We start from the raw sequence: 10,912 nt of genomic DNA, 5'->3' as shown, positions 1-10,912 counted from the left end.
ACCATATAAATTGTCAATGTCAAGGTAAATTGCATCTTAGTGAAAACGAACGAATGTAAATACTTTTAACAAATTCATCCTGTATATAATATTTTTATAATATATTTACTTTGTACAATAGCTCACAGACTACTGATGTCTCACATTGTTTTATGTATGGTGTGTTCTGTAGGGCCTGAAGATGGCGTTGACGAAACGTCGAAACTAGTAGCCAAATAAATATAAAATCTTAAGTACAGCTGGAGGAGTTTCAGTTTTAATAAAAATTATGCCAGCCTTGTCCCACTATAGTCCCATTTACATATGGATGTACGAAGAGATGCAACTTTTGTCTGACAAACTTTTCAGCTCGAATGTCCGCCTCCTTAGCTGGTTGGTAACGTGCTTGCTTCCTATGCACTGAACCTGGGTTCGATTCCCGGCCGGTTCGGAAATTTTCTCCACTAGGGGGCTGGGTATTGTGTTGTCCTTATCATTCCAACCTCATCATCGGCCGAAAGTCGCCCACTGTGGCGCCGCATGAAATAAGACTTGTACTTGGAGCCCGAACTCGAATGGGACATCCCGGCCGACAATGCCACACGATCTTTTCATTTTTTTTTTCAGTTCCTATCATACTTTCGGAGTTATTCTTGGTGGAAATAGTTAGTGACTCACCCTGTATATCTCTACAGTTCCACTCTCGAACAGCGCACGAGAAAATCGGACACTTAAATCTTTCCCAGCGCTCTTCGATTTCTCTTATTTTAATACAGTGATGATTTCTCCCTATATATATGGGTGTAAATAAAATATTTCCACATTCGGAGGAAAATGTTAGAGGTTAAAGTTTTGTGAAAAGATCTCACCGCAATGAAAATCGCCATTGTTTTAATGATTGCCACCCCCACTTGCATCCGTGACACAGTCTTCCCTATTTCACGATAATGCAAAACGAGCTGTCCCTCTTTGAATGTTGTTCTTCGATTCTATCTGATAAGGATCCCACACCCCACAGCAATACGCTAGCAGAGGACGGACACTGAGAATGAGTAGGCCGTGCAACGTGGATACTTCTTATTCTTCATTAAAGGATCAAGGTTTTATGGCAAGCGGTAGGATGCCATGAGTGGCTTACGTTCAGACATTTTATTCGCGGAGACGCTACCAAACACACATTTTTTGTAATGGAAAAATTTGCTTTCATTTGGTGACATACGATACCTCGTGAGAAGAGATTATAATGGCGCAACGAATATTGTTCGTAGTAACATGTTCTTCAAATATCGTTCACGAATGTAATAAGTGTGAGGCCAAAAAATGTGGACATTGTGCAGTGTCGGCCTCGTAGTACGATGCTTACCAGGCAACGGGAGTGATGTCACTTCAATATTTCGACAGACAGAAAGGCTACAAGTGCTAACGATTCAGCAAAATACTCGCCGATGCCAGTATTATCACTTGTCGGTAACCTAACGCACTAACGCCAACGAGTATAGAGGGGGACAAACAACATGACGAAGCAAGGAAAACATTATTTCAGATGAGCTTACTTCATGTATATCAGATCGCTGTCAGTGGCTTTCAGAGAGTCATTATTTGCCAAAGTTCCTGTTAGTTTCAAACTAGTTTTCTGTCTGGGCGTGGATTCTTGCCTTGCAAAAGCAATGTACTCCTTGAGCACACCACTGCCGAGTAAAAGTTTCACTCCATTAATGACTAGTTCATTATGCGACACAATTCAACAATACTGTTTCGCCACCAGGCGCCATACGAATAATGTTTACACGGTCTCTGAGCGAATATTCGGATTTCCTTGAGGCTACAACGTGGAAAGGTCTGCGGAATAAATACACGCGACGGAATTGCTTTCTTGCCTGCTGCGCTCCCTGACGGCAGAAAGCCTCAACACGAGGGTACTCGAGCACTCTGCTTACACAGCTGGTCGCTGTGTGTGAGGGAACAAATATCGTGACGTAGCCGCAGTGGCGATGTTGACTGCCATGTTTGTCCTCACAACGGCCTAGCCTAGGGGCGTTAGGCAGCTGACGTAGAGGGCAGAAAAGTCAGCGGAAAAACGAAAGTCGAACACCGAAACAGTGGAGCAAATGAAATGAAGGGCTACGTAAATCACCCAGTTTCTTGTAGAGCAAGTGTTTATATTCTGTATGTAGACCGTTTCGAGCAGTGTATTTTAATCATCAGATGTCCCTTTATTTATAACTGAGTCGTAATAATATGTACCAGTTGAAAATAAACACTGGGTTTCAATAACAGATGTCACTAAGGTACATAATGTTGTTAGACTTCACACTGAAGAGATATTTGGTGCAGCACTCCGCTCAGATCTACCCTGTGCTAGTCTCATTTCGCTGATTCAGGCAACGATTTCTGTACTTGCACACATTAATTTGGCTTCTAAACCAGACGCTTCTCTTCGTAACTATCACGCCAGTATTTGGCATTGTTTGTTCTTTAGAGTTCCTAGTTTCACTGCTGTCGCTCTTACTCTAAGGTTCAACGAGCCTGCTTTAGTCACAATTCAAAATCAAGTTTTTTACCCTTGTCTCTCAACCCTGTGATCAAATCAGAACAGTAACGTAAGACCAGTTTAATTTGATTACTTTGTGTCATCAATGTTTTCATTCAATCTGTAATTACAAAGCCTGTGTAATTCCGTCATCTTCCGGGCGTGCCTTGGGGACAGTATTATTTCTTCTTCCGATATGTGGGCTGATAATCGTACAACCATCTCCAAGGTGAGTCGATGACTGAAATAAAATCACTTGATCCAATGATTTACTGCAGAGCAAACGCGCATGCGTCAGAGGGAAGACAGTCGGTAATAAGTGCATCAGTTGTAGATGAAACTTTATACGTCTAAGAATGAACGTAATGTGCACTGATGCAGCAAATCCACAGTGATAATGAATTATGTGGGTAATTATTTAAGCAAATGGCACGTATTGGAATCCAGGAAACGGAGACTCAGAATAATAATATCTCTGATCGAGTTGTGACATATTCGCAGCAAAAACCCTCTGCGACTCAGGAAAGGTTTCTCTATGTGTTAGTCATGAACCACCATACTTTGCACCAGGCAACTAATTTCGGTCTATGACGAGCAGCTACAGATGTACCAGCTGGTTATAAGTAAAGTGCAGCTTCTCATGGAGGTTCTATGTGGTCTGTAATTAACGTATGGCAGCGAAACTTGGTACATATGCTAACGCGTTGTGTGGAACCGAACTACGCACGAAAAAATTAGTTCCAATTTAGGCCACCAGGTGCAAATCTGGCACTGTGTGGCGTCTCGTTGACGTCTCCGGTGCTCATATTGAACAAATAAATAAAAAGGTTAGAATCAATAGTCAAGATAGCAATAATATTTGTTTATTTCAGAATTTTTGGCCTCCTATGGCGGCCGCAGGCGGCTTACATGTTTTCTAGTGATGCGACGATTGTACAATGGACAGTGTACAATCGTGGTATTATGAGAAAACAGACGAGCCGCCAGTACCAGTCATAGGCAGCCAAAAATTCTGAATATGGCTTTAACATAAGCCGACAGCGGTAAATAAACAAATGTTACTGTAATCTCGAATGTTGATTGTAAGTTGTGATATTGCACCATATCACTGTACTCCATAGACAATGTTGTCTAAATTTATGAAATAAATAAAGCAATAAAATCAGTCTTACGCCTTTCATATTTATTTGACCTTTATACCCACGGCCTGTTACTAATCCATTACATATGGAACCATTTTTGTACGTCTTTCCTGCGTTCACTGCGCCAGATTTGCATCTGGTGGCCAGGACTGGGACTAATTTGTTCCTTCGTAAATCGGTTCAACATTAACGCAATGGTATACCCACTAAGTTTCGCTGTCATACGGTGATTACAACTCACACTGGACCTCTGTGAGTAGCTGCACTTTAATGATAACCACCTGGTGCGAAACAATAAGACATAAGCATTGCCGTAAGAAGCGCAGCGGTACATCACTGTGTCAGGTGATTTCAGTTCAATCACCGAACCGCCTCGCAGTTGGTTGTGCAGAAATCAGACGACATAACGGAAGAAGAAAAAATACTGTCCCGAATGCACTCCCCGAACATGATAGAATAATATACACTTCTGAATTACAGATTAAATGAAAACTTTAATACAATGTAAGGCAATCAGAAATTAATTTGTGCGTAAATGTCGGATTTACTTATATCAGAGTACAAATAATTATTCGATAACACCGAGCATATGTAAATACGGTAGGTGCAAAGTAATATGCCAAACAAGTTTCGTAGTTTTTAAGTAAATTGTAAATACCACATACGTACACTATTTTAATAAGACACGTTGACTCTGCACCGCCGGCCGGAGTGGCCGAGCGGTTCTGGGCGCTACAGTCTGGAGCCGAGCGACCGCTACGGCCGCAGGTTCGAATGCTGCCTCGGGCGTGGATGTGTGTGATGTCCGTAGGTTAGTAAGGTTTAAGTAGTTCTAAGTTCTAGGGGACTGATGACCTCAGAAGTTACGTCCCATAGTGCTCAGAGCCATATTTTTGACTCTCCACCATCGTAACAGACAGACGTGCAGCAACGATTGACCTGCTTACAGTACGGCACGCCATGTTTCGCTACTGCACAGATAGCTTACGTGAACTCTGCGTTAGCCATTCATGGAATAAGCAAATGCTCAAACCCTTTTCAATAAGAGTCAGTAAGACTTCCTACATGTGCGGTCACCTGACGCTGGCATTTATAATATAAAATTACATTTCATCTTAAAAAGTAACAGGTAACAAAAGATATTGTAGAAACATGACACTACATTATTTAAAATACTGAAGCAAAACTATGTTGAAGTAATAGTTTTAGGATTACATGGGAAAAAATGTAAGCATATTTAGCGCTCCCTAGCGCATAAAATGCAAAAAATTAACATATTGTCTTTATATGCCTGTGACATGAATATTTTGTAATATTCCGGGGAAATTTTTTAAATACTTTTCCTGCGATAATGAGAAAGTGACAATACAAAAATAAAATTTAATGCACAATTTTGGTAAACATTTTTGGAAAGCAGTGATCAATTAATTGTTATATTTTGACTAAAGTTCAGTCTTGATCACGTCATGTATGTTTTAATGATACAAGTGACCGGTTTCGGTTCTTTCTACAAAACCATCATCAGACCTGTGGATAAATTTTAAGAAATACTAGATACCAATCTTTAAATAAGATGAAAGTGTCTAATGATGTCAAACTTTAACAAGATAAAATAAAATTAATTATACTCTGGCTCCCTTAGGATGGTAAGCGGAGCTCTCCTCGCTGCTACACAGTCAACTGATGGTTATGAGTGCTGAGCACGAGCTTAAATATGCAGAGGCTCCGCCTACTTCCTGTCACACTACTTCAAAACTGCCAATCAGCGTTCATAATATGACGCCATCGTCAAAGTATAAAAGTAGGAAATACACTAATAACATAAAACTGATTCATTTAAATGTCTGATTAACAGATAGTTAGTATGTCTACAGCTTATTTATATTTTGGATAAAAACAGTGAACTACGATGTGTAACAGTTGTGCCCTCTATGGGCAACCTTAATACTATTACAGTGCCAGTTACATCAAAGATGTGAAAGTCCTTGGCGTTGTGGTATATATCAATTATACCGAGTCGTCTACATCACAATTGCATCTTTGTTGGATGCTGCAGAATCGTCTTATTTTAACTGTAGTTTTTATAGCAATATTCTTTATAGCAGTAGGGTAGCAGCCAAGAGTAAGTTCCACATTATGTATATCTGAACTACTGACTAAATTTTTTATAATCATCGATATAATAGTTTTTATAATAATCAATGCCAATTTAATAATTTTTATGTTGTGCAGCATATTTACATACATTTCTTTTGCCATGGGTATAACTAGTCTTATATTTTTAAAAAACAAAAGAGTAGATGCTTTTATTATAAAATTTCGTCAAAAAGGTCGTAATAATATTTTTCGCGAAAATCTAATTGTTCATTGAGCAGCATTGATGATTTGGTTTTCTTTATAGCAGTAGGGTAGCAGCCAAGAGTAAGTTCCACATTATGTATATCTGAACTACTGATTAAATTTTTTTAAATTATCGATCTAATGGTTTTTATAATAATCAATGTCAATTTAATAATTTTTGTGTTGTGCAGCATATTTACATACATTTCTTTTGCCATGGGTATAACTAGTCTTATATTTTTAAAAAACTGTTACACATCGTAGTTCACTGTTTTTATCCAAAATATAAATAAGCTGTAGACATACTAACTATCTGTTAATCAGACATTTAAATGAATCAATTTTATGTTATTAGTTATTTCCTACTTTTATACTTTGACGATGGCGTCATATTATGAACGCTGATTGGCAGTTGTGAAGTAGTGTGAGAGGAAGTAGGCGGAGCCTCTGCATATTTAAGCTCGTGCTCAGCACTCATAACCATCAGTTGACTGTGTAGCAGCGAGGAGAGCTCCGCCTACCATCCTAAGGGAGCCAGGGTATAATTAATTTTATTTCATCTTGTTAAAGTTTGACATCATTAGACACTTTCATCTTATTTAAAGATTGGTATCTAGTATTTCTTAAAATTTATCCACAGGTCTGATGATGGTTTTGTAGAAAGAACCGAAACCGGTCACCTGTATCATTAAAACATACATGACGTGATCAAGACTGAACTTTAGTCAAAATATAAAATTTAATGGGTAATTGTAATACACAGGACGAGTGTGAGACAAAATTAATTGGCAATAAGTTCTATAAACGTATGATAGCATGGGGAGGTCACTGTCAAACATAAATTTTATTTAACATAACTTTCTTAAATACGTATTTTTAACAACAATTACAGACAGATGTCATCCTATGTAAACTGAAGCTCCGATAAAAAATGAATGCAACAGCTATAAAATGCAACTGCGTAAACTGCGCCTGCAAATTTCTGTTGGAGCTTCGATACCCAAGCACCCAGTTCGTACGAGGTACAGTCTAATAAAAAGTGTATGAGTGAAGTATATTACAAAGGGGTTGCACGCATGAGCATCTGAAAACTGACTCGCATCGTAGTCAACTAAATAGTGTACTGCTCGACGACATAGACAAAATATTAGTTTAAAAGACCAATTTCAATATCCGTTAAATGCTGTGTGCATTAGTTTACATTATATAAAAGACACAGCAATATTAGAGACAAACAGAAAGACAACAGAACTGCTAAAAACAGTAAGGTGTATGAACTGGGACAACATAAGGTTCACTAAATACCGAATGAAAGATCTACGATTTTCAGAAATTAATAGTCATTCAACCATCGTTTTTACCTGCGCAAATCACGCAAGATTGTATTGTTTGATGAGACTGAAAGATGGGCCGCTAGTATTAAATGCCTTACGATACGCACTAAATATCAGTAACGCAACCTATGAAATGCAGAGCTCGGACAGAAGGAAAGCAACAGCACAACAATCAACAAAATCCACGAAAGATCAAGCAAGAAAGACTTAAAATTGATACTTATCTAAGATTTAGTGCTTGCACGATGTGGCTATCAAGCCAAAAGAAAAATAGCAACTGTGCCAAAATATGCATATGTTGTAAAAGCCGTTTGTTTATTAAGTATTCCATTGGGCTGATTCTTCTTGCATTTAAAAATATGACACTTCCACTAGGTCAAGGCCACGTACTTTTGGAGTGCTGTGGAGAATGTGCATTTTCAGACAAATGTTTCATGAGTGCGGACCCATTCTGTGGTCGCAAATGCTCTTTAACCCTCAAATCAAATGGTCTGGCAGCATATGTACACCAGTTAGCCGGCCGCATGCTTTCGCAGCGGACACAAAGGGGCGCACGCCGCACTGTGTGCGGCCATCTCTTGCCCTCCTACCTCCATAAATCCGTAAGAGTACGAGGTGGTGAAGATCTCTTCGGAGCGGCACGTTGCAAGTCATCCCAAATATGTTCAATAATGTTCATGTTTGGAGAGTTTGGTGGCCAGTGGAACTATTTGAACTCAGAAGAGTGTTCCTGGAGCCACCGTGTACCAATTCTAGGCGTGTGGGGTGTCGCATTGTCCTGCTGGAATTGCCAAAGTCAGTCGCAATGCACACTGGACATGAATGGATGCAGGTGATCAGACAGGATGCTTACGTACGTGTCACCTGTCAGAGTTGTACCTAGACGCATCAGGAGTCCCATATCACTCCAACTGACACGCCCGATACCACTACAGAGCCTCCGCCAGCTTGAACAGTCCCCTGCTGACATTCGGGATCCATGGATTCATGAGGTTGTCTCCATACCCGTACACGTCCATCCGCTCGATACAATTTGAACGAGACTCGTCCGACCAAGCATCATGTTTTCAGTCATCAACAGTCCAATGTCGATGCTGATGGGCCCTGGCAAGGCGTAAAGCTTTGTGCCGTGCAGTCATCAAGGGTACACGAGTGGGAATTCGGCTCCGAAAGCCCATATCGACCATGTTTCGTTGATTGGTTTGCACGCTGACACTTGTCGATGGCCCAGCGTTGAAATCAGCAGCTATTTTGGGAAGGGTTGCACTTCCGTTACGTTCAACAACTCTCTTGAGTTGTCGTTGGTCCCGTTCTTGCGGGATCTTTCTCTGGCCGCAGCGATGTTAAGGATTTGATGTTTTACCTGATTCCTGATATTCACGGTACACTCGTGAAATAGTCGTATGGGAAAATCCCCACTTCATCTCTACCTCGGAGATGCTGTGTCCCATCGCTCGTGCGCCGACTATAGCACTACATTCAAACTCGCTTAAATCTTGATAACGAGCCATTGTAGCAGCAGTAACCGATCTAACAACTGCGCCATACATTCGTACTGACGTATTCTGCCTGTTTACACATCTCTGTACTTGAATACGCATAACATTTGGCGCTTCGTTGTATTAGGAATCAGTGCTCAAGAAATCTGTACAAATACAATTAGCAGAAAACCTGCTCAGCCTGGACGAGAATTTCCAGCTCGAAAAATTGTGCAAACCAGTTTCACATCTGCACTTTCAGAGAAATTATCGATGCACTTTCTGTGCAACAGAAAGAGGGAGAAACAAACTACTCTGACATGAACATTATTGAGCATATCTGACATGCCTTGCAACGTGCTGTTCAGAAGAGATATCCATTCCCTCGTACTCTTACGGACAGCCCTGCAGGATTCATGTTGTCAGTTGCCTCCAGCACTGCTTCTGCCTGCGCCCGGGCAGCCCTACAGGATGTTAGGTAGGTGTACCAGTTTCTTTGGCTCTTCAGTGTAGAATGAGGCTGTGGTAAGTATCTTCACTTTCCCGTAATTCACAGAATCACCAATGGGAACCAATATTTAAGAATCTCACAAAGTCAGCGTTTTCTCGAATTTCATTAAACTTGAGTGTAGCACTGTTGTCCAGTGCCCGACACCTTGTCGGGTACACACAGTAGGAATTATTCTCCCAACACATGCTGGTATCTCTACAGGAAGTTGTTTCCGCTTTGGAGCAGTACCACACTCGCCGAGAAATAGGTTTATGCTGGTGGGGTGGCATAACGGTGGGCAAGCAAACAGCAATTCCTGCGCAGCGCCGCGCCACCTCGTTCCCATTTCCTGCGCCTATTGGGTGGCGCCACATGCCTGCCCCCTGGCGACGCTCCCGCTAAACACTGCGCGGTGCCTCCGGAAGAGGAAGACCCATACGTTGTCGGGGACGGCGCACTCCGTCTTACCGGGCCGGCAGCCGCTGGAAGACGCTGGGGAATTGGAGCGATTCCAGGCCGGCAAACACTGTGCAACATTAATGGCTCCTCGCCGAACCTGATGGAAGGTTGCCACTCAAACTAGGCGGCGCCTCTCTCGGAAAGCTGCCACGGCTAGTTGGATGCACTCTAAATCACTTCCTATATACGCCCGCACCACACTGCACTCCATCGCTCGCTGAGTCGTGCGCCCCAGTGCAAATATTAGTTTCTGATATGGTTTCAAAGTCCGTGAGACGTACGAAGTGTGATACTTAACTTCTTAAACAGACTGCAGAATTTTGCGAATGTACTGTAGGTGCTGGGGGACGTTGTAAAACCTTTAAGTGTATGGCCCAGGTTAGTGAAGTGGAATCCTGAGTGACATCACAAAAACAACGCGAGGATACCCTCTGACATAAAATAATGAGGGAAATTTATGACCACTAAATGAGACACAAATTACAATTACATTGAGGTATTCCAATAAAATGATTAATAAGCAACTGGAAATCTGTGGCAACATTAGTATTACACTTACAAAATCATAGACAAAACAAATGGCAACATTTATATGATAAGATCTTGACATACTTGAGATAGCTTTAGAGGGAACAGTTTGTTCCATCCCACTACAATTAGTTTTTTGTTGGATTATATTGAATATACTTTAAACATTTTTTTTAGTTTAAATAGTGTGATATCTCTAGTCAAGACGTGGACTGCCTGTTTATTTAATTCAATTTATAATTACATAAATGCAGCCGGCCGCGGTGGCCGAGCGGTTCTAGGCGCTCAGTCCGGAACCGCGCGACTGCTACGGTCGCAGGTTCGAATCCTGCTTCCGGCATGTATGTGTGTGATGCCCTTAGGTTAGTTAGGTTTAAGTAGTTCTAAGTTCTAGGGGACTCATGACCACAGATGTTAAGTCCCATAGTGCTCAGAGCCATTTGAACCATTTTTTTGAACATAAATGCACTTCCTTTCCCTAATCCCACTACGTTGCCTTGGTTTGATTAAGTTTGGGGTCTGTATTAAGAGTTCGTCTGCTGGTAGTGCCAAGGCAGAGATGTGGTCACCCTGTAGGTCGGGTAGTTCCAACCTAAGCCTGGAGTAAAGACAGAGATGATGCACCTGTTTGC

Source organism: Schistocerca americana, chromosome 1, assembly GCF_021461395.2.
Source record: "Schistocerca americana isolate TAMUIC-IGC-003095 chromosome 1, iqSchAmer2.1, whole genome shotgun sequence".
Taxonomy (NCBI): domain Eukaryota; kingdom Metazoa; phylum Arthropoda; class Insecta; order Orthoptera; family Acrididae; genus Schistocerca; species Schistocerca americana.
This window is presented reverse-complemented; position numbering follows the sequence as displayed.